The 23,641-nt window shown below is 38.8% G+C and overlaps 1 protein-coding gene across 1 annotated transcript in view; it reads right to left on the reverse strand.

Annotated features, from left to right (window-relative positions):
* The window catches only part of LOC124777596, a 58,275-nt gene that overhangs the window by 33,595 nt on the left and 1,039 nt on the right, over positions 1-23,641 (reverse strand). The window lies entirely within an intron of this gene.

Below are 23,641 nucleotides of genomic sequence, written 5' to 3' on the forward strand. Positions count from 1 at the left end.
CCCATATAAATGTCCTCCATTAGGTATGGTTGGTTGGTAGGTTCGGGGATGGGGTGGAACAGCAAGTTCATCGGTCCAATCAGATTAGGGAAGGATGGAGGAAGGCTGTGCCCTTTTGAAAGAACCATGGAACCATCCGGCATTTACCTGAAGCGATTTAGAGAAATGACAGAAAACCTAAATCAGAATGGCCAGACGCAGGTGAGAGTGCTAACCACTGCGCCACCTCGTTCGGTCCTGATGGGCATCCAGATACTTTTCATCAGATAATACAGTTGTTCACTATTATAGTCAGACTTTATATCTTACCTCAGCCTGAAATCATCACTAATGACTCTCATACTTATTCTGATGGGTATAACATAATTGGATGGATAAGAATTCTACTCACTACCTGGTTGCAGGAGAAAACACATATATAAGTTATGGAAATGTGCAAGCTCTCAGAGCCAATGGCTCCTTCTGGAAGAAGTGTTGAAGGTGAAAGAAGACAGATGAGAAAGAGGACTGGTGAGGTTTAGAAGATGAGGAGAGTTATGGAAATGTCATGCACAACCCCAGGTCATGGAGACTTACTGGACAGGATGAGACTGACTGTTGGGGACGGCATCAAACAAGATTTGAAAACTTGAAGATTATAGGTGGAAGATAGGATAGAAAGCAAGACAGGGATTATTGTCAAAAGATTATGAAAGAGTTAATGAGAGTGGAAAGCTAATTGCATTATATTTTGTAGACTGGCGAGGAGGTTGGGGTAAGGAATCGACAGATCAGAAAATAAAATATATAGAAAACTAGAAGGGAGCAAAGGAAAGGCATAGTTACTGAAAAGAAATGCGAGACTGAAGAAATTATCATAAATTTAGGCCAGGTAGGTAGCAAAAACTAGGACAGGTTGTGATGCAAATTCCAACCTGCAGAATTCTGAGAAGCTGGTGTCAGGGGGAGAGTTCAGATGGCACCAGGTCACGTATGTTTCGCCTCATGTGCCATTTGGATTCACCCACAACACTAATTTCTCCGAATTCCACAGGTGGGAACTAGTGTTACAACATGTTCTTGGTTCTCGCCACCCACCTGGCCTAAATTTACATTAATTTCTTCGCTCCCTTCTATTTTTCTCTATCTTTTATTTTCTGATTCCCCCCCCCCCCCCCCCCCAATTATATACCATGTATAATCCACTTTGCTTTCTGCTCTTATTAACTCATGCATAGTGTTTTGTCACTAATCTCTACCTTGCTTATTATCCTACCTTCCACATCTAAGCTCTCAGGTTTTAAAACCTCCTCTGGTGCAGACCCTAACAGTCAGTCTTTCCTTCTCATCCCACCCAGTAAGACTCTCCTGACATGGGGCTTTGAATGACTTAACCATAATTTTCCCCATTTTGTAAACCTCACCACTGTTTTTTCTTTAACCCTCTTCCTTCCCCTTCGACCCTTCTTCTGGAAGGAGCCACTGGCTCCAGAACTTGCACATTCCCATGTCTTTTTTTATATATATATATATATATATATATATATATATATATATATATATATATATATATATATATATATATATATTTTTTTTTTCTTATGCTGTCACTTAGTGAGTAGGTTCTTATAACTATCCAATTCTGTTTTCAAAAATTAATCATTTTCATTACATTGATGGGTGATAGAATTCAGGAATTCTCTTCAGTACTCCAGCAAGTTCTATTTAATCAATGAATGTACCACGATTCTCCCAATCAAAAATTCTTATGAAGTTTTCTGGTAACATATTACACTCATAAACTTTCCCACAACTGCATTCATGTCCCAAATTGTAGAACTTGTTTCCTTTGTGCTCCACATGTTAACAGAATGTTATCTGATATCACTGTCTAATGTTAGGATAGATGTGTTAGTTGGTTGGTTTATCATACACTCAGCCATATGGTTGTATGGCATCCAAATTTCCTTACTAGTACACCCATTTCTGTGGCAGCATGTCAGTCTCCACTCTGTTTCCAGTGTGAATCCATACTGGCAAGTGGTCACTGGTGTGCAAAACTGATGCAGCTTCCAACTGAACTATCTTTGGCTCTATAACAAATTCTATTCATTAAAGCTGCTAATTAGGAGAAATATGGCAGATAGTTCCTGTTGGAGATCTTACAGAGTGTCACTGCACATAATGTCACGTGGTAGCAGGTATATTGTGTACATTGTTAGCTTGATAGATGTATGGGGTGAGCAGCAACTTCTTGCATCTGTGTGTATGGTAGACAGGTGAGATATGGTCTGCATCACTAAAGAACTTGCCTACTCCATCTTTGGTTCTCTAACTCCAATAACATACACTTCTTGTGGAAGTTGTAGTCTCTTAGTACAGGTGTTGTGTTGGCTTTTTAATGGATTTCTTGCAAAACATGAACCTTTGGTGAGGTAGGAATCTTTAACTCATCCACATAAGAGCCTTCATTAACTGATGTTAGTGGTAATGCTTCTACTTATCCATCCTATTCTTTTTCTGGACAAGCAAGAGCCACAACAACTACAAAGTACCTTTTAGTCCCTCCAGGAATAATTTATAGCCCATAACAGGCTCATCTATATACGAGTTCTATGAAAATGGGAAAACTGAAGGCTTTGCCTAATTAAATTCTTGATTTGTAAGGTATTAGTGTCTGTTGTTGCTTTATAATTATTGAAGGTATTTTAAATCCGTCTGTGCTACTACAGGAAAATGTGTATTTTTGTCACTACATGTGCTTAGTTTTATTGATATAAAGCATCATCAATGGTCTGTAATGAAACTTATTTACAATTTGTCTTGCTTTCTGTTTTTATATTTAAAAAGAAACCTGAACTGCAAAGATACTTCATTACCGATTACTGATGATGTTTTATACAAATAAAATGAAACACGTTTGGTGTGTACTTTCTTGTAGTTGCATAGATGAGATTTAAAATAGCTTCTATAATCTTTACCTCATCTTTATTTTTAATTTCTATTTATTTTACATACTTATTTTATTTCAAGTTATGTTGATCCCAAAAAGCAGTAGATTTACTAGGACATGGAACAATTTTTTTTTCACTATATTTGAGTCAATAATTATAAAACTGCAAATTTTTTGGAAAAAAAAAGCCTTGTTCCATAGCCTATCACTTATACTACTACCGAGGGCAAACGGAACCCATAATACAATAAGATTGATCAAATAAAAATGAGGAAAAGATTAACTGAATTTTCCACTTGTGTTGGCATAACAAGATATTAATCTTAAACTGGAAACACTGTGCAATGCTGTTCTAAGAAACCAAAAGCCAGTTTGTGACCAAATAAATATAATTTTGCAGAACATTAAGAAGTGGTTCCTATTTAATATCAGAAAAGACTTAATGATTTCACTCTATCAGAGATTTCATATATAGAAAAGTCTATTAGGAGCTATGAAATTTACCACATCCTTTGGCTCTCTCTCTTTTTCTCCCTAAGATGTTACCTGAAGGAATGATGATACACGTTTTCTTGAATGAATGAGATGTGGAATATAGAGGCTTCTCTGAAATATGTGAGGTCTTTATCTAGTGCAAGCCACAATCTGTCCCTGAAGATACCCCGACAGTTGGCACTTAGTCCACCATTTTCCTGCCACAGATTTTTCCAACTTGTGTTATCTATGTTACTGCTATTTGCTGTTATTACATTTTTGTTACCTTATTAATGGTATATATTATTAGGCTTGTATATTCTTTACCATCTCACATATCTTCAATTTACACTGACTGTCCCAAAGACACAGCAGAGCCTTATGCCTGACACCGTGTGCCCACTGGTGGCCACAGCAGAGCCTCATGCCTGATGCACTAGGATGGGGGTGAAACAGCCATTACCACGCATGTGTCAGTCAATATGTTAATTTCCTACTGCCGTCCATGCCATTTTTCACCTTCCTCCAACTTTAACATAACCTTCCCCATAAAATATACTTCCTGCCTCCAGTGTGACTGCCCCTTTACTGTATCCACCTTTTTCCACATGTGAAATTTATTCCCTATCTCCTCTTGGCTTTCAGTTGTTCCCATATGCTTTCCCTACTTTGTGTTCTCATCTGTAATATTTTTGCACCTCTCTTTCTGTACGCACTGAGTATAATCCAGTCACATTTCCAATATTCCTGTTCTTCCTTTTTCCTAAATGATCAATCCAAATAATATAAGTTATCTGTTATCACCTCCCGAGTTATCTGCATCATATTCTTGCAAAAATAGTCACTTACGCCAACAATAAAATTTATCAACATGACTCAAGTGATCACTTGTTATATTAATGGCAGTCATATATTTCCTACAGCTTTAATCACTCTAATAGGAATTTTTCGAACAATGGGAAATCCAGGCTAAAGAACATGTAGCAACTATCCTTTTTTGTAATATTGTTAATATGAATTTTTGAGTGTCATGTATGCAAATGTAAGATAAATTCATCCAGAAAGCAAGCTTCCACACTGTTTAGTTTACTGAACATGTATTTAATAGCTGCTGTAAATGGTATTCTTGTATGGTCACATTTTTGTTATGAATTTGCCAGACAACACAATTTAAAGCAGTTTTTGCTCTCATTGTGGGAATATTCTGTTATCTTGGCTCTCACTAGGTTTGTCTCAAATTAGGCTTATGCTGACAGAAAATGCCATTACAGTGTTGGCTGTGATTATAAGTGAACAGTGTATCAATAATCTGGACACTGATGCATGTGTGAAGATCTTTTGCATTGCTTTTGTTTTGGTTTCAATTAGTTGTAGGATTCAATTAGTCTTAGTATTAGCTGACACGTTGTTTGCATTTATTTTGTTCAGCTAATACAGTTCTAGGGCCAAGTGACAAGCCAGGGAAAAGTTCCAGTCATCCTTGTTTGTATTAAGTTATTAAAAACAAATCATGATGTCTTTTGAATATTTCCTGGCTTATCAGTCAGTAAATAGATATATCTAGCTTCAGTTCATAAGAGTCACTGTTTTGATGTTACACAAGGTGCTTCTCCAAAGGGGTTTACACTGTCTGAACTTTAAAAACTGAGGAGGTATATTTGCTTGGCATGGCATGGACTCAGCAAGTCATTGGGAGTCCCCTACAGAAATATTGAGCCACGCTACCTCTGTAGCTGTCCACAATTGTGAAAGTGTTCCAGTGCATGGTTTTGTGCACTAATTGACCTCTCAGTTATGTCCCATTAATGTCCAATGGGATTCATGACGAGCGATCTGATTGGCCAAACCATTCGCTCCAATTGTCCAGAATGTTCTTCATACAAACCATGAACACCTGAGTTCCGGTGATATGGCACACTGTCATCCATAAAAGTTTCATCAATGTTTAGGAACATGAAGTCCATGCAAGGCTGCAAGTGGTCTCCAAGCAATCAAACATAGTCCCTTTCAGCCAATGATCTGTCCAGTTGGACCAGAGGACACAGTCCATTCCATATAACCACAGCCCACACTATAATGGAGCCACCATTAGTTTCCACAGTACCTTGTTGACGACCTGGATCCTTGGTTTGTGGGGTCTGTGCCACACATTCAGCATACTTCCCACATTGATTTCCGCTGTTACCAGGTGTACCGGTATTAAATGAGCGTTACGATACAAATGTGTCGATAGGAAACATTTGTTGTGAATGAGCTTTAATTTTTTTTTGTTTGGTTGGTATGACATCTGTCAAAGATATTTAGTATACATCAAGTCATGGAACAAACATCATCACGTTTTCATCGTGTTAACAATGTCGAATTTTGTACCAGAAAGTGATGATTTGCGGAAACCATTCATTTTTTGTTTTCATTTGAAAAAAAGTGCTGCAGAGTTGCATTGAGTCACTTGTCGAGGCATATGGTGATCATGCTCTATCAGAAGCAACATGCAAAAGATGGTGTCAACAGTTCAGAAATAATGATTTTGATGTAAGAAATGAAGAACGTGGAAGACGACCAAAAAAGTTCGAAGACGCCGAATTGCAAGCAATATTGGATGAAGATGATACTTTGAGACAGAAGCAAATGGCAGCAATGCTAAATGTTGCGCAACAAACAATTTCTGACCGTTTGAAAGCTACGGGAAAGATCCAAAAGTGTGGAAAATGGGTGCCACATGAATTGAGTGAAAGACAGATGGAAAACCGAAAAACCATTTGTCAAATTTTGCTTCAAAGACATGAAAGAAAATCAATTTTGCATTGAGTTGTTATTGGCGATGAAAAATGGATTTATTTTAAGAATCCTAAATGGGAAAAATCATGGGTTAATTCGGGACAACCATCAACATCGACTACAAAACCAGATTGATTCGGCAAGAAGACAATGCTCTGTGTTTGTTGGGATCAGAAAGGAGTGGTGTCTCATGAGCTTCTAAAACCCGGTGAAACTGTGAATACTAATCGCTACAGACAACAAATAATCAATTTGAACTACGCATTGATCGAAAAAAGACCAGAATGAGCCAGAAGACATGGAAAAGTAATTTTTTTACACGACAATGCACCTGCACACAAAGCAAAACGGGTTCAGGATCAATAAAAACACTTGGCTGGGAGCTGCTACCCCACCCGCCGTATTCACCAGACTTGGCCCCTTCCGACTACCATTTGTTTTCATCAATGGGACATGCATTGGCTGAGGAACACTTCAATTCCTATGAAAATTGGGTGTCTGATTGGTTTGCTTCAAAAGATGAAAATTTCTATTGACATGGTGTCCACAAATTGCCAGAAAGATGGTCAAAATGTATAGAAAGCAATGGTCAGTACATTGAATAAAATGTTTTTACTTTTCAATTCAAAATTAGTGTTTCACTTTCACAAAAAAAAGGAAAAAAAAATACGCTCATTTCATACCGGTACACCTGGTATTTCACACAGTGTTGCTTGTCTAGATTAGATTAGATTAATACTAGTTCCATGGATCATGAATACGATATTTCGTAATGATGTGGAACGAGTCGAATTTTCTAATACATGACACAATTAGGTTAATTTAACAACATACTTAAGTTAATATAACAACTTTATTTTATTTTTTTTAATTTATATCTAAAAATTCCTTTATGGAGTAGAAGGAGTTGTCATTCAGAAATTCCTTTAATTTCTTCTTAAATACTTGTTGGTTATCTGTCAGACTTTTGATACTATTTGGTAAGTGACCAAAGACTTTAGTGCCAGTATAATTCATCCCTTTCTGTGCCAAAGTTAGATTTAATCTTGAATAGTGAAGATCATCCTTTCTCCTAGTATTGTAGTTATGCACACTGCTATTACTTTTGAATTGGGTTTGGTTGTTAATAACAAATTTCATAAGAGAGTATATATACTGAGAAGCTACTGTGAATATCCCTAGATCCTTAAATAAATGTCTGCAGGATGATCTTGGGTGGACTCCGGCTATTATTCTGATTATACGCTTTTGTGCAATAAATACTTTATTCCTCAGTGATGAATTCCCCCAAAATATCATGCCATATGAAAGCAATGAGTGAAAATAGGCGTAGTAAGCTAATTTACTAAGATGTTTATCACCAAAATTTGCAATGACCCTTATTGCATAAGTAGCTGAACTCAAACGTTTCAGCAGATCATCAATGTGTTTCTTCCAATTTAATCTCTCATCAATGGACACACCTAAAAATTTGGAATATTCTACCTTATCTACATGCTTCTGATTAAGGTCTAGATTTATTAATGGCGTCATACCATTCCCTGTACGGAACTGTATGTACTGTGTCTTATCAAAATTCAGTGAGAGTCCGTTTACAAGGAACCACTTAGTAATTTTCTGAAAGACAATATTGACAATTTCATCGGTTAATTCTTGTTTGTCAGGTGTGATTACTATACTTGTATCATCAGCAAAGAGAACTAACTTTGCCTCTTCATGAATATAGAATGGCAAGTCATTAATATATAATAAGAACAACAAAGGACCCAAGACTGACCCTTGTAGAACCCCATTCTTGATAGTTCCCCAGTTTGAAGAATGTGCTGATCTTTGCATGTTACGAGAACTACTTATTTCAACTTTCTGCACTCTTCCAGTTAGGTACGAATTAAACCATTTGTGCACTGTCCCACTCATGCCACAATACTTGAGCTTGTCTAGCAGAATTTCATGATTTACACAATCAAAAGCCTTTGAGAGATCACAAAAAATCCCAATGGGTGGTGTTCGGTTATTCAGATCATTCAAAATTTGACTGGTGAAAGCATATATGGCATTTTCTGTTGAAAAACCTTTCTGGAAACCAAATTGACATTTTGTTAGTACTTCATTTTTACAGATATGCGAAGCTACTCTTGAACACATTACTTTCTCAAAAATTTTGGATAAAGCTGTTAGAAGGGAGATTGGACGGTAATTGTTGACATCAGATCTATCCCCCTTTTTATGCAAAGGTATAACAATAGCATATTTCAGTCTATCAGGGAAAATGCCCTGTTCCAGAGAGCTATTACACAGGTGGCTGAGAATCTTACTTATCTGTTGAGAACAAGCTTTTAGTATTTTGCTGGAAATGCCATCAATTCCATGTGAGTTTTTGCTTTTAAGCAAGTTTATTATTTTCCTAATTTCAGAGGGAGAAGTGGGTGAGATTTCAATTGTATCAAATTGCATAGGTATGGCCTCTTCCATTAACAGCCTAGCATCTTCTAATGAACACCTGGATCCTACTATATCCACAACATTTAGAAAATGATTATTAAAAATATTTTCAACTTCTGGCTTTTTGTTTGTAAAGATTTCATTCAATTTGATGGTAATTCTGTCTTCCTCTGCTCTTGGTTGACCTGTTTCTCTTTTAATAATATTCCAAATTGTTTTAATTTTATTATCAGAGTTGCTGATTTCAGACATGATACACATACTCCTGGATTTTTTAATAACTTTTCTTAATATAACACAGTAGTTTTTATAATTTTTGATAGTTTCTGGGTCACTACTCTTTCTTGCTGTCAGATACATTTCCCTTTTCCGGTTACAAGATATTTTTATACCCTTAGTAAGCCATGGTTCGTTACAAGGTTTCTTACGAGTATATTTAACTATTTTCTTGGGGAAGCAGTTTTCAAATGCATTTACAAAAATGTCATGAAATAAATTATATTTTAAATTGGCATCAGGTTCACGGTACACCTCATCCCAGTCTAACTGCTGTAGGCTTTCCCTGAAATTTGCAATTGTTAAATCGTTGACTGAACGTACTACTTTGGAGGACTGTTTAGTATTGCTGAATGGAGCTATGTCATATATTGTCTGTCAGCAATGACAAGTATGCACATTCCACTGCTCTTGGTCATTAAGTGAAGGCTCACTGTTTTGTCCGTGGTAAGAGGTATTCTCGGCACACTCTTGACACTGTGGATCTTGAAATACTGAATTGCCTAATGATTTCCAAATGAAATGTCATGTGCATCTAGCTCCAACAACCATTCTGTGCTCAAAATCTGTTAATTCCCTTGTGCAGCCATAATCATGTCAGGCACCGGAGTGCAAATTAGAGCTCAGCCAATGCACTGCCCTCTTATACTTTGTGTAAGCAATCTACTGCCATCTGTTATGTACATATCGCTATCCCTTGACTTTTGTCACCTGAGTGTAAAGTGTTATTGGAAATGTGAAAACATAAAAGAAGTGCAGAGATGATGGAGGGCAGAGTTTAATATGGAACCTTCATCACATGTAACAATAATGAAATTACGTGACAAATTTGAGGGGTAAGGAAATGTGGTGCATTAACGCATTGCCTTAGGGGTACTGGGAGGCAAGCTTGTCCAAGGACAAATCTGCCTAGCAGATTAACGACGAGGGCTGGTGAACCAAGTAACTTTCATTAATACACTTTGATTGACTGGAATTACTACAAACAAGTTTATGCACATTAATTTCCTCGACTGAAATGTTAGTTCACTTTGAATTTTATATTTGTCTGATACACGTTCATTAACTTTAAAGTTCTTCTTAGTGTCAGTGAAAGTGCTGCATACAAAAATCTACCACTTATGAGCAGAAAAACGTTAAAAAAAAGACGTAAGAAAAAAACACGAGTAATGATGGTAACTTTATATTCTTTTTAGTAGTAAGATTAAGAATGAGAACTGTTATGATCCTAGCAAACAAAATTATAAAAAAACCTGATTGTTACAGTGACGACTGAAGATGCTTAAAAGTATAGCAGTCTTTTTGTTGTCCCTGTCTGCCACTCAATGTCTCTTCTATATGATGCATAGCAATCTGCTACAGAATTAATTTGATAGGATCTTCAGCTCTTACCTGTCTTTCTTGGAATTTATTTGTGAGCTCTAGTGCAGTTGGACTGGTTACAATGCAAAGATTACAATAATAATACACAACAGAAGTGCAGTTCCTCCGAATGTGTGCGTACATGCTTTCAGCATCAATTACACAGGGTAACTACAAAAGAAATGAAAAAATCTGAACAACCTATAACTCTGGAAACGTATGCACTGCACAAACTGGTTACATTCTGCAATCATACCACTGTGGGACTGATTACTGTGGATGGGAATAGGCTGCAATATCTGTGTACTGAATTGCATTGCTGCAGTTTGGCTAAAGGTTACACTGGATATCTATAATATAAGGTCTGTCCAAAATTTTCTGGAACATTCATAATTTCATGGCAATGGTGTGTTGGAGCGAAATGTAGTTGGCATCCCAGCACATGCCTGTGTTAATGTGTAACTGCTGGAAGTTTCATTGTTGTATGTTTGTTAGTTATTGTTCAGTGCTGTATTGAGTAGAATGTTGTGCCGCAAAGTTTGCGAATTTTGAAATGGCAGTTAGTGCGTCTGCATTAAATTTTTGCACAAAATTCAAGAAAACCTTTACAGAGACACACCAAACGATGCAGAAAGCATACAGTGGTGAATGCTTAAGCCATATTTGGTGTTACAAATGGTTCACACGGATTAAAAATGGCCGTATGGAAATTAAAGATCACTCTCATTCAAGATGTCTAATGATGACGCTCATGTCAGGAACGTCAACAAAATTGTGCATGCCAAATGAAGACTGACTGACCCAAGAGATTGCAGAAGAATGCAACACTGCAGTTGGATCATGTCATGAAATCCTGACACAGCATCTTGGAAGGCATCCTGCTGCCACCAAGTTCATCCAATGGCTCATGAGTCAAGACCAGAAAGACCTTCGCCTCACAATCTGTGAAGAGCTTTTAAATCGTGCAAATGAGAATGAAATGTTCCTTAAGAGAATCATAACTTGTGATGAGACATGCATCTGTGGTTACGATGTTGAGACCAAGGTTTGGTCTTCACAATGGGTCAGGAAAGGTTCTCTACAAGCAGAAAAAGCTCATCAAGTAAGGCCAAATGTCAAAGCCATGCAGGTAGTATTCTTCGACTTTGAAGGATTAGTTCATCATGAATTCATGCCACAGGGACAAACTGTTAACTGATGGTACTATCAGGACATGTTGCGACAACTGATGGCTATTGCATCACGATTAGGCACCCGTACATTCATCCCTGTTGGTGTGTGATTATTGCAAGGAAAACCGAAATCACTGTGCTGCCTCATCCTCCGTACTCTCCAGACCTGACCCCTGCAGAATTGTTTTATTTCAAAGTTGAAAATCTCATTGAAAGGACAAAGATCTGCAACAATAGACAAGATAAAAGAAAATTCGCAGAAGGTGCTCCTTGCGATCTGGCAAGAGGCATACCAAGACTGCTTGCAGAACTGGAAGCAGCGTTAGGAGTGGTGTATCAATTGTGGAGGAGAGTATTTCGACAGGCTGTATGTATCAGTTGCTATTATAAGTTATATGCATAGTTAAATACAGGTACGTAAAAATCAAGATTCTTTTGTAGTTACCCTGAACATTTATGAGTATATTTTGCTAAGATGTAAAATATTGTGTTGTTGTTGATTCGGACAGTAATCAAAGGCCTTCCATTATGGAATGAGCATGGAATTTTTGAAAACTGAACTGGATTACATGACCTAATACACAATTGCCCAGTTTAATGTGGAACATAATCTACACTCCTGGAAATTGAAATAAGAACACCGTGAATTCATTGTCCCAGGAAGGGGAAACTTTATTGACACATTCCTGGGGTCAGATACATCACATGATCACACTGACAGAACCACAGGCACAGGCAACAGAGCATGCACAATGTCGGCACTAGTACAGTGTATATCCACCTTTCGCAGCAATGCAGGCTGCTATTCTCTCATGGAGACGATCATAGAGATGCTGGATGTAGTCCTGTGACACCGCTTGCCATGCCATTTCCACCTGGCGCCTCAGTTGGACCAGCGTTCGTGCTGGACGTGCAGACCGCGTGAGACGACGCTTCATCCAGTCCCAAACATGCTCAATGGGGGACAGATCCGGAGATCTTGCTGGCCAGGGTAGTTGACTTACACCTTCTAGAGCACGTTGGGTGGCACGGGATACATGCGGACTTGCATTGTCCTGTTGGAACAGCAAGTTCCCTTGCCGGTCTAGGAATGGTAGAACGATGGGTTCGATGAAGGGTTTGGATGTACCGTGCACTATTCAGTGTCCCCTCGACGATCACCAGTGGTGTACGGCCAGTGTAGGAGATCGCTCCCCACACCATGATGCCGGGTGTTGGCCCTGTGTGCCTCGGTCTTATGCAGTCCTGATTGTGGCGCTCACCTGCACGGCGCCAAACACGCATACGACCATCATTGGCACCAAGGCAGAAGCGACTCTCATCGCTGAAGACGACACGTCTCCATTCGTACCTCCATTCACGCCTGTCGCGACACCACTGGAGGCAGGCTGCACGATGTTGGGGCGTGAGCGGAAGACGGCCTAACGGTGTGCGGGACCGTAACCCAGCTTCATGGAGACGGTTGCGAATGGTCCTCGCCGATACCCCAGGAGCAACACTGCGTAGGATCCTACGGTCTTGGCGTGCATCCGTGCGTCGCTGCGGTCCGGTCCCAGGTCGACGGGCACATGCACCTTCCGCCGACCACTGGCGACAACATCGATATACTGTGGAGACCTCACGCCCCACATGTTGAGCAATTCGGCGGTACGTCCACCCGGCCTCCCGCATGCCCACTATACGCCCTCGCTCAAAGTCCGTCAACTGCACATACGGTTCACGTCCACGCTGTCGCGGCATGCTACCAGTGTTAAAGACTGCGATGCAGCTCCGTATGCCACGGCAAACTGGCCGACACTGACGGCGGCGGTGCACAAATGCTTCGCAGCTAGCGCCATTCGACGGCCAACACCGCGGTTCCTGGTGTGTCCACTGTGCCGTGCGTGTGATCATTGCTTGTACAGCCCTCTCGCAGTGTCCGGAGCAAGTATGGTGGGTCTGACACACCGGTGTCAATGTGTTCTTTTTTCCATTTCCAGGAGTGTATTACAGTATCTTTCAATGACTACATATATATGAAGCAATTTTTTTCTTGAAGCAACATTTTACCAAGAGTCTGGCACATCACCTTAAATTGATTACAATGCAACCACATGAAAATAACGCTCATCTGTTTTACAGTATAAATGAGCTCTCTGTTGTTGTTCTCTTCAACCTTTTACAAGATTTAAATCATGCCAAAGTAGTTTCATTCCAGTTACATCCACTGTTTCATTATTAGACACCACAGTAATATCTGCCTTTGAATATATAGGGTGTCCCACGAGGAATCATCAATATTCTGGGATATAACAGGAATGATCACAAGAAGTAAAAAAGTCTAGTAAACATGGGCTCCAAAAATGCTTAACTTAGAGGTATGAGCACTTTATCTTCGATGCTGCAAAACAAATCTCTTCTAGTGCAAGCTCTTTTGTCTTCCACACATTGGAAGCAGGGAGTATGGACCAAAACATGAAAAAATTGCCCAGTACACATGAGCTCTAAAATGCATGTTTTGTTTCCCTTTGTGGCAAGCCATCCTGGACTTTCATTTCCACAAGCTACTGCGCGCCTGCACAAGACTACAGTTTCTATTGCTTGTCAGACCCTTTCTTGCCCAGCAAGGTCACCGAGTCTCTCCCAAACTGAGAATGTTCGGAGCATTATTGGCAAGGCCCTCCAACCAGCTCAGGATTTTAAAGATCTAATGCGCCACTTGGACAGAATTTGGCATGATATCCCTCAGTAGAACGTCCAACAACTCTATCAATCAATGCCAAGCTGAATAGCTTGCATAAGAGCCAGAGGAGGACCAATGTATTACAGATTTGCTCACTTTGTGAAGCTCTTTCTCTTGTATAAATCATTCATTTCTCCAAAAACTAGGTTCATTTGTTTGTCTGTACATGTACATCGCATCTATCTAGTTCTGAACATTCAGATAATTCATACATGGCGCATTTTTTCTCTTAAGAGTGTGTGTGTTTTTTACATTATCCTTGCAATGTTGCATACCCACCAAATTTGGCTGTATTGACTCCCTTTCTAATTGGCAAGTTTTTTTCTCTATCACTTGAGCACACAAAGTATGGAAGCGTTCAGATAAACCGAATGGCAAATACATACTGTAGCCCAGAGTAGCATTTAGGCTGATACACGATACCTTGGTTCTTGCTAGGAAACCGAGAATTCATCTCTGCGATGATTAACCCTACATTACAGTATCAAACAGTGTAAGATACACACGTGATCAAAAGTATCCAGACACCTGGCTGAAAATGACTCCCAAGTTCGTGGTCCCCTCCATCGGTAATGCTGGAATTCACTATAGTGTTGGCCAATCCTTAGCCTTGATGACAGCTTCCACTCTCGCAGGAATATGTTCAATCGGGTGCTGGAAGGTTTCTTGGGGAATGGCATCCCATTCTTCGCAGAATGCTGCACTGAGGAGAGGTATTGATATCAGATGGTGAGGGCTGTCACGAAGTTGGCATTCCAAAATATCCCAAAGATGTTCTATAGGATTCAGGTCAGGACTCTGTGCAGGCCAGCCCATTACAAGGATGTTACTGTCGTGTGATCAGTCCACCACAGGCCATGCATTACGAACAGGTGCTCGATCATGTTGAAAGATGCAATTGCCATCCCCGAATTGTTCTTCAGCAGTGGGAAGTAAGAAGGTGCTTAAAACATCAATGTAGGCCACTGTGATAGTGCCATGTAAAACAACCATAACACCACTGCTTCCGAATTTTACTGTTCGCACTACACAACTGGCAGATGATATACACCGGGCATTCACCATACCCACACTCTGCCATCGGATCACCACATTGTGTACCGTGATTCGTCACTCCACACAACATTTTTCCACTGTTCAATTGTACGACATTTACGCTCCTTACACCAAGCGAGGCGTTGTTTGGCATTTACCAGCATGATGTGTGGCTTATGAGCAGCTGCTCGACCATGAAATCCAAATTTTCTCACCTCCCGCCTAACAGTCATAGTACTTGCAGTGGATTCTGATGCAGTTTGGAATTCCTGTGTGATCACCTGGATAGATGTCTGCCTATTACACATTACGACCCTCTTCAACTGTTGGCGGTCTCTGTCAGTCAACAGACGAGGTCTGTCTGTACGCTTTTGTGCTGTACGTGTCCCTTCATGTTTCCACTTCACTATTACATCAGAAACAGTGGACCTAGGGATGTTTAGGAGAGTGGAAATCTCGCGTACAGACATATTACACAAGTGACACCAAATCACCTGACCATGTTTGAAGTCCGTGAGTTCCACGGAGGGCCCCATTCTGCTCTCTCACAATGTCTAATGACAAACGATCTCACCGATATGGAGTATCTGGCAGTAAGCAGCAGCACAATGCACCTAATATGAGAAATGTATGTTTTTGGGGGTGTCCGGAAACTTCTGATCACATAGTGTAAATAAAAATAATGTGAAAATGAAGGTGAACATCTCTCACATCAATTATAAATTTAAGAAAACAAAACAAGTGTACACTAAAGGCATGTGCAGGCAATACTGTGCTATACATGTAAATCAAAATTAGTTCCAGCAATGTCAGAATTTCTCTCATGGTAGTGATTGTTGTTCAACAGGGGTTTTCAGTTTCATATAATTTCATACTATATTAATGGAACTCACAGATTATTTCAATTGATAAATGAATTTTTAAAGCACTTTGAAATGCGAGTTTCAATATCCAAATGGGAAATTCCTGTCCTTCAAAACCTGTTCTGAAAGACAAGTAAAATTTAGAAACCACACCACAGCAGTGTCTTTTCTTCACAAGTTGACAAACAGCTGGTTTTATCCTGTTCTATCTCTCATAGAATGAGAAAAATTGATAGTTTTCATACATATACTGAAAGTTAGCACTGCAGAGTGATGGCAGTAAACATTTTCCTACATATGTTGAGCTTTCCCCCCCCCCACACACACACACAGAGAGAGAGAGGAGAGGGGGGGGGGGGGGGGGGGGGGGGGGGGAGAGAGAGAGAGAGAGAGAGAGAGAGAGAGAGAGAGAGAGAGAGAGAGAGAGAGAGAGAGAGAGAGAGAGACTTCAGTTGTAAAAGTGTTACTGTGATCACAGTAACTTTATGTTACAAGAATTCTAAGAGAACAAATGAAAGATTAAGAAGTGAAAGAAACAAAACTGATTTCAATTGTAGGAGACAAAAATAAAAACACAATAATGTTTTTAGAAAATCAATAAATATTCCAGGGGACATTTAATGTGACAACTGGGTGATAGAGGGGAGGGCGAGGAGTGAAATGCTTAATAATAGTATAAAAGCACTTAACTGATTTTATTTAATACTTTTTTTTTACTTGCCATCCAGGTTTATGATCAATCACTTCATTATTATAACATAATGTCACAGTAGTTGACAAACAATATTTCCACAAACTGGTAATGTAAAATTGTCTTCTTATGACTTCTAAAGCACAAACATTTATTAATTTATTTCTGAGTTGTAATTTTCCTACAGGCTTTATGTCAATAATTTCTGTATTTTATATGTATTTGTAAATGTTAGGGGGTAATATGGGAAACTCACAATACAATCTTAGGAAAGGACTTTGTGGAATTGGTCTGTAGTAATTTTCTTTTAAATAATAAACCAAGTGTGAAACTATACTGTGTGCAATGCTGCTAAATGTTTGACCATAAAATGCAGTAGAGCTGTGTTAGGGGACAAATTCTGTTCTTGGGTGTAATAGGGAGAAGGGGGATGGAATGGGAGGTAGAAGTGTGAGGAAAGCTAGATCAGTGAATTGTGGTCACGCACTTTACTCCTTCACGTCTGAAAAGTGAAGAGTGAGCAGGTGCTTTGCCACTCTATCTGAACCACTATGCCATAAGGAGGAAATAGAACTTCACAACATTATAACAACCCTCTGCAGCGTGCCTTAGGAACCACTGGCAACGAAGTGCGCATATGTGCCTGGGACTTTATTTTCCAGTCTGTTTCTCTTATAAGTAGACAAAATAGCTTCACTAAGCTAGTTTTAAGGGTCCCATAGCTTAATCAACAAAAACAGAACCCTTATAGGATCACTCTGTTGTCCAGATGTTAAAAACTGATTTCTCAGGAATGGATACAGGTATCAAATTGAAATGTAACAACACAATAAGGTCTACAATCCCCTGATGCTGTAAAAAATTGAAGCTTTTAAGGCAATACAATCAAAAGATTCGACCATTTATGTCACACCTACATCTATATTCTGCAAACAACTGTGAGGTGCATGGCAGAGGGTACACCCCACTGTACCGGTTATTAAGGTTTCTTTCCATTCCATTAACATATGGACTGTGGACAGAATGATTGATTGAATGCTTCTGTGTATGCAGTAATTATTCTAATCATATCCTTACAATCCCTATGTGTGCGATACATAGGAGATTATAGTATATCCCTAGAGTTGTCACTTGAAGCCGGTTTTTGAAATTTAGTTAATGGACTTTCTCGAGATAGTTCACACCTATCTTCAAGAGTCTTGCAGTTCAGTTCCTTGAGCATTTTGTGACTTCTCCCAAGGATCAAACATTCCTATGACCATTTTGATATTCAATTATTAAATCCTACAGGATACTTCCAGTTGACATAGAATAATGAAATTTGACAGGAAGCAAGGCTCCATTACATAAATAAAGGAAAAAATCCAAATATTTGTTCATATATAATTATATCACTTAAAAAAATTTCTTTTGTCATTTGTTATCAGACTTCAAACTTAAAATTGAAACTTTCTCGAAAGAAATGAAATTCCTGGCGCCAATATCTTGCGAGTATCATTGTCGACAACAGGCAAAAATGGTTACGATTCTCGACTCCCAGGACGGATGAACTGTCTATATACATAATTAGGATTCTACAGAACCCTCAGAGAGCTTGTCCTCTCAGCACGTGGCCAATTTTTATATAGTGAAGTTACTTTCAATTTATTATTAAATGAGTACTTATTCAGAGTTATTAAGTCAGTTTTCATGTAAAAATACATTCCTATAAATAATGGTTGAGAAGTGCCTAACTGAGAAGTGTCTAATTAGTTAATGTGATGTTGTTGGTGATCTTTGTCATGTTGGTGGGCATGGGATTGGATTAGTAAATGTGGCACCTTGCTGCTGTCTATGATTGACAGTGGACTGTAAAGTCACGTAATTGTGTTAAAGTCACTTGGTGAATAATTAATGAATGGTCAGAAAGCTGCTGTAATTTTCTCACCATTAATTGTGTTACTAGACATAAACCTCTCCCATTCAGGGATTGCTGGCACTTATAAGGTGGGCAGCACTGACCGCACATCCACAGTGTATCTTCCAAGGTAAGTGTGAATAAGTCTCATGGAATGCAACTGACCACGTTCAAGTCTAGCACAGTAATCCGCTGTAATGCACTGCTTAACTTATGCTGAAATATGTGAAGTTCCACAACACCTTGGTGACCTACTTTCATTGCAGAGAGAGACGTTTATGTCTTTGGGCCTCTTCAGATGTTGGGAGACTTGAGGTTTGGTGATGCACTAGATACTCAGCACTGAGAAAATTTGCCTTTCCAGGAAGAATGCTATAACTGCCGTACAGAGCAACTAAGAATTAACTTCCCCTATAGCAGGGTAGAACAGTGTGCACAGATTTATGTAGCCTAGATTCTATCCATATGTGTTCTTCTATTAGTATTATTAACAACTCATATCTGTATTCCAAGCAGTGTTAATGTACTCTGTGAAAAATAAACAGTCCCCAAATGTGTCCGACCACTGCATCGCCTTTTCTTCATAAGATGTGCTGCAGAGTTCGTAAAACTTATGAAAACCCTCTAGTTGCTTCTTATGACAATGCAGTAGGTAGTGGGGGCAATCACCTGCTAGATCTTCAGTCTGCACACCCTTTGAAGGAAAGATGTGCATGACCACAATTGGACCACATACCTGCCCTCACGCTCCTACCCTCCATCTCTCCCCCTCCAACCTGTTACACATCCACAACACAATTTATCCCTTAATACGGGTTTACTGCATTTAAGATATGATTCACACATTTAATGTTCGTTCTTAACCAACTTCATTTAATAGTAAGCAGTAATTTTATACCATTAAAACACTATTTTTAATAATTTGTGATTTTTCCATGCCCTGCAATTTGGAAACTATTAGTCGCAGAGGAAAAATGAACTGGACCTTGTTTGACAGAAAAATTAATGTAGCTTAATTTTGCACGGGGAAATATTGTCACTAGAGTCCACGGTTTTCAAATTATTAAAGGAAAACATAAAAAGTGACCTTTAAATGACCCCCACTGCCAACCAAGCAGAATTTTTACTATGTTGTCCATGACACACTACCCTGCCACTGCGAAAAAAAATTGTGGCTACACCGTTCCCCCCCCCCCCCCCCCCCCCCCCCAATTTTTCTTTGTTGACTGGACTATGTAGGCTTAAGATAGATATGATGGTGCAGTAAGCATTGGGTATCACAGATGACTTAGTAGGGGTCTTAAGATTTTGCAATTGCTGCATACAGGGAATATCAATGTCCAGATTAATAAAATCCTTCAGAACATGTCTAACTCTTATTTCCTAAATGTACTCATCATATCACAACTTGCTTAAATTTAGAAACCTTTTTCAAAATATATCATATAATACTACTTCCCAATCCCACTCCTGGTCAACATATCATGAAGCAAAACTGAAAGCTACAAACTTTTACAATGACTGGGACAACCAAGTTCATCAGAAAACAATATTTATTAACGATATATTCAGACATAAACTACAACAGTCATTGAAATGGTCTGGTATGAAGCCTCAATGAAGGCTTTCCGCAGTTTTTGGTGGCTTCACAAAATAATTTTTGGCAGTAAAGTTGTCTTCGCCTGACACTAAAAATTCTTTATTTTTATCAGCACCAGTGATGGTTTCTTCGTCTGCAGGTTGTGGTCTTGGGGTTACTGTAGCTGCCTCTAGATTGTGGACTCCCCGTTCGGTTATCAGCCAGGCAAAGATTTTCTTCACTCGTGAACTGGAGATTTGTGTTGTCCTAATCATTTCATTAAAGGCACACAGATGATGAGATGTCAAATAGGACTCGTACAAGGCTGCCCAACAACCCCAGACAGGTCCCCCGACCAATAATGCCATATGATCATTTCATTTCTTGGTTTATCACCTATGTAAGGAAAAGACATATTCCTACTTCCCATAAAGATGACACTTTAAGTTGCAGACAGGCACAATTAAGAGGCACTTCATATTAACTTTTCGCCACAGCCTTCATCAGAAATAGAGAGAACGAACACACACACACACACACACACACACACACACACACACACACAAAATCATATCATTCACATGAGCAAGTATGCCTCATGCACAGGCGAATGCTGCACTGCTATCTCTGGAAACACAGACTAACGTTTCTTCATTATGCTGAAATATTTCTGTCCAATGTAAGAAGGTCTGGAAACCTTTGAGTATGACTGCTCATCTCATTTAACAGCTTTTGAAGAATTTTGTTTACTTATGGATTAGAAGGATTAGTTCTGTAATAATTTTCTTTATCAATGAATTTAAAAGCAAAAAATTTTTCTGCCACCCTGACAGATAGTCCTCGATGGTTATAGTTTTACATAATGTCAAATGGGTCGAAGTTAATCATACTGTCACCAAAATTAAGGGCAACACTGAGAATGCCAAAATACTGAATTCCATCTTTTCACAAAGTTTCATTGAGGAATACTGCACTATGCCTTTTCCTTTCAACCATTGTAGAAGTGCTAAAATGACAGATATTGAAACAAGGAATTGTGGAATACAAAATTAACTAGGCCTAAACTGATTCATAGGGAAAAAGAGACTAGAGTGCCAGGAGAGCTGCATGGTTCTGTATAGGTCAAAAGTAAGTTCCTTCTAGCAGTAGTTTATTTTATGGTAATTGCAGCAACAAAGCATTTGGACTGATTGGGAAAAGGTGCGAAGTATTCTCGTTTTCAAGAGACAGGTGTACATGACAACAAATGTACATGGCTACTTATTAATATTGCTGACATCAATCTATGCACAAGTACAGAGCGCATTGCATGCTCACTTATGATCTTATCAGAAATCGTAAATCCTCTGTAGGAATAAACATGCATTCTGACAACCATAATCTTGTGAAACTCAGTTTGCTCTGCTTGTTCATCAAAAACAGAAGACGCTAAATGGCACAATTTTGGTAATCCGAGGTTTTGCGATTTATGGTAAACATTACAGTAATGCACTGTTGCCTGGTGAGCAACATACAACATTACAGAATATTGTACATGCACTGTGACTGGAATAAGAACTTCATAGAAAAAAGCATGCAGCACATCATTCTTAATGTGGAGGGATTATAAGATGTAAAGTAGCTTCAGATTTACTGCACGGGAGTAAAGTGCTGTTACTGTGCATAGTAAATTTGAATGGTCAGGTTGATAACATCTGAAGCGGCATGAAGATACTTGTCGTCGGTACAGCTGTACATAAGTAAGTCACAATGATACCAAATTGAAGTGAAATGCAGTAAGTTTCACACAGGAAAGACATATGATTATGGAGTGGCAGTTGGCCCTAAACACAGACAAATACGTTGTGCATAAATAGATGGAAATACCTGTTATCGTTCAGTTACACCCTTGTTAATCACGGGAAACAGTGACGACCGCAAAATATCTAGAAGTATGTGTGCACAGCAACCTCAAATGAACTGAACAGATAAAGCTAGTTGTAGAAAAGAACATGTCTTATACACAAACACTGGAAGAATCCTTCACCAAGACCACAGCCTGCCACCCATCCAATCCTCATACGATCGTATATATTCTTTTGTATTCTATTATGGTGCCAAGTCTCTGGATGGATAAATAACATTTCATTCACCTATGATGAAGGTAGCTTACAAAACCCCTGTTTGATCAATTTTTGATTATCGTTTCTCAGTATGGGACCCTAATTCTGTAGGATTTACAGAGGGGAGATAGGAAATCCAAAGAACAGCAATATTGTATGAATTTGTTTCATAGGTAAATAAAAGAGTGTCACAGAAATGTTAATCCAATGACAACTGCAGACACTACAGCAATGGTGGTGTTCAGCACAAGCATTACAACAGTCTGGAGGCTTAAATTCAGTTGTTGCACAATACTCGAGAACCCCGTCAAAATTCACGAACCTATAATTCTGTCAGACAAAGGCAAATCTCTGAAGAACCATTAGTTTTCCTAACCTGAATAAAATAATAATACAGTGCATGTATGTAGCATGTAAGTAAAATGCAGTGACTCTGCCTGTACTATTGGTGATCTATTTCATCACAAAAAGTTAAAGTCATCTCATTATTTCTTAATATGCATGTCGATTGTTCCTCTGCATGTACTGATATTCATTCAAGCCACTGGTGCTGGAATGAAACAAGGGTGGTACTGTATGCTTCAGTTGGCCCGCACATAGATAACTGAGAGGACAAATTTGTATATGTGGTAACATGCCAAGAAAACAAGCCAGAAAGAAAACAAGGGAGGAGTAAAGAAAAATGTGCATTGACAACTGTTTGGCATTACTAGGTGTGTGATGGCAAACATAATGACAAATTAGCAAAATCTCAATTAGAATGGTTGGATATGGAAGTAATATATCAAATACTGTTGACAAACTATGCTACTTTATAGCCAGTCATAGAAAACTAATGTATGTTGTAACTCAATAAAATCAATGTTCACACCCTGCAACATAACAAATGTTATTCTCATTTCAAGTACTCGTAATAATTATTTTGTGGTTACTTAAAACATATCAGTTACTAAAACATATCAGATGATAATCATCCACAGCTATTAAAATAATATGATGATGCTGTTCTTCCTAAATACAAAGAAGACAACACAATACAAGCAGCAGCTTAAGCTGCACTGCAGTACGTCAAGGCAGAAGTAATAAGTCAAGAATAGCAAGTTTCCCCCTTTTTTTAAGAAAAAAAAACTGCTCCACAGAATGCAGGATATCGATCATAAATTTAACCAGCATAATTAATTAGTAACATATAAGTAGATGACGTAGGCCTAACTGTTTCAACTTTTTATCACTCGACATCTTGTAGAGATATAGGGAAAAGAACATCTGACCACATATGAAACAATAACTTCCATCATTTCATGGTTTTAAACAAT

The sequence above is a fragment of the Schistocerca piceifrons genome, chromosome 2, assembly GCF_021461385.2.
Source record: "Schistocerca piceifrons isolate TAMUIC-IGC-003096 chromosome 2, iqSchPice1.1, whole genome shotgun sequence".
Taxonomy (NCBI): Eukaryota; Metazoa; Arthropoda; class Insecta; order Orthoptera; family Acrididae; genus Schistocerca; species Schistocerca piceifrons.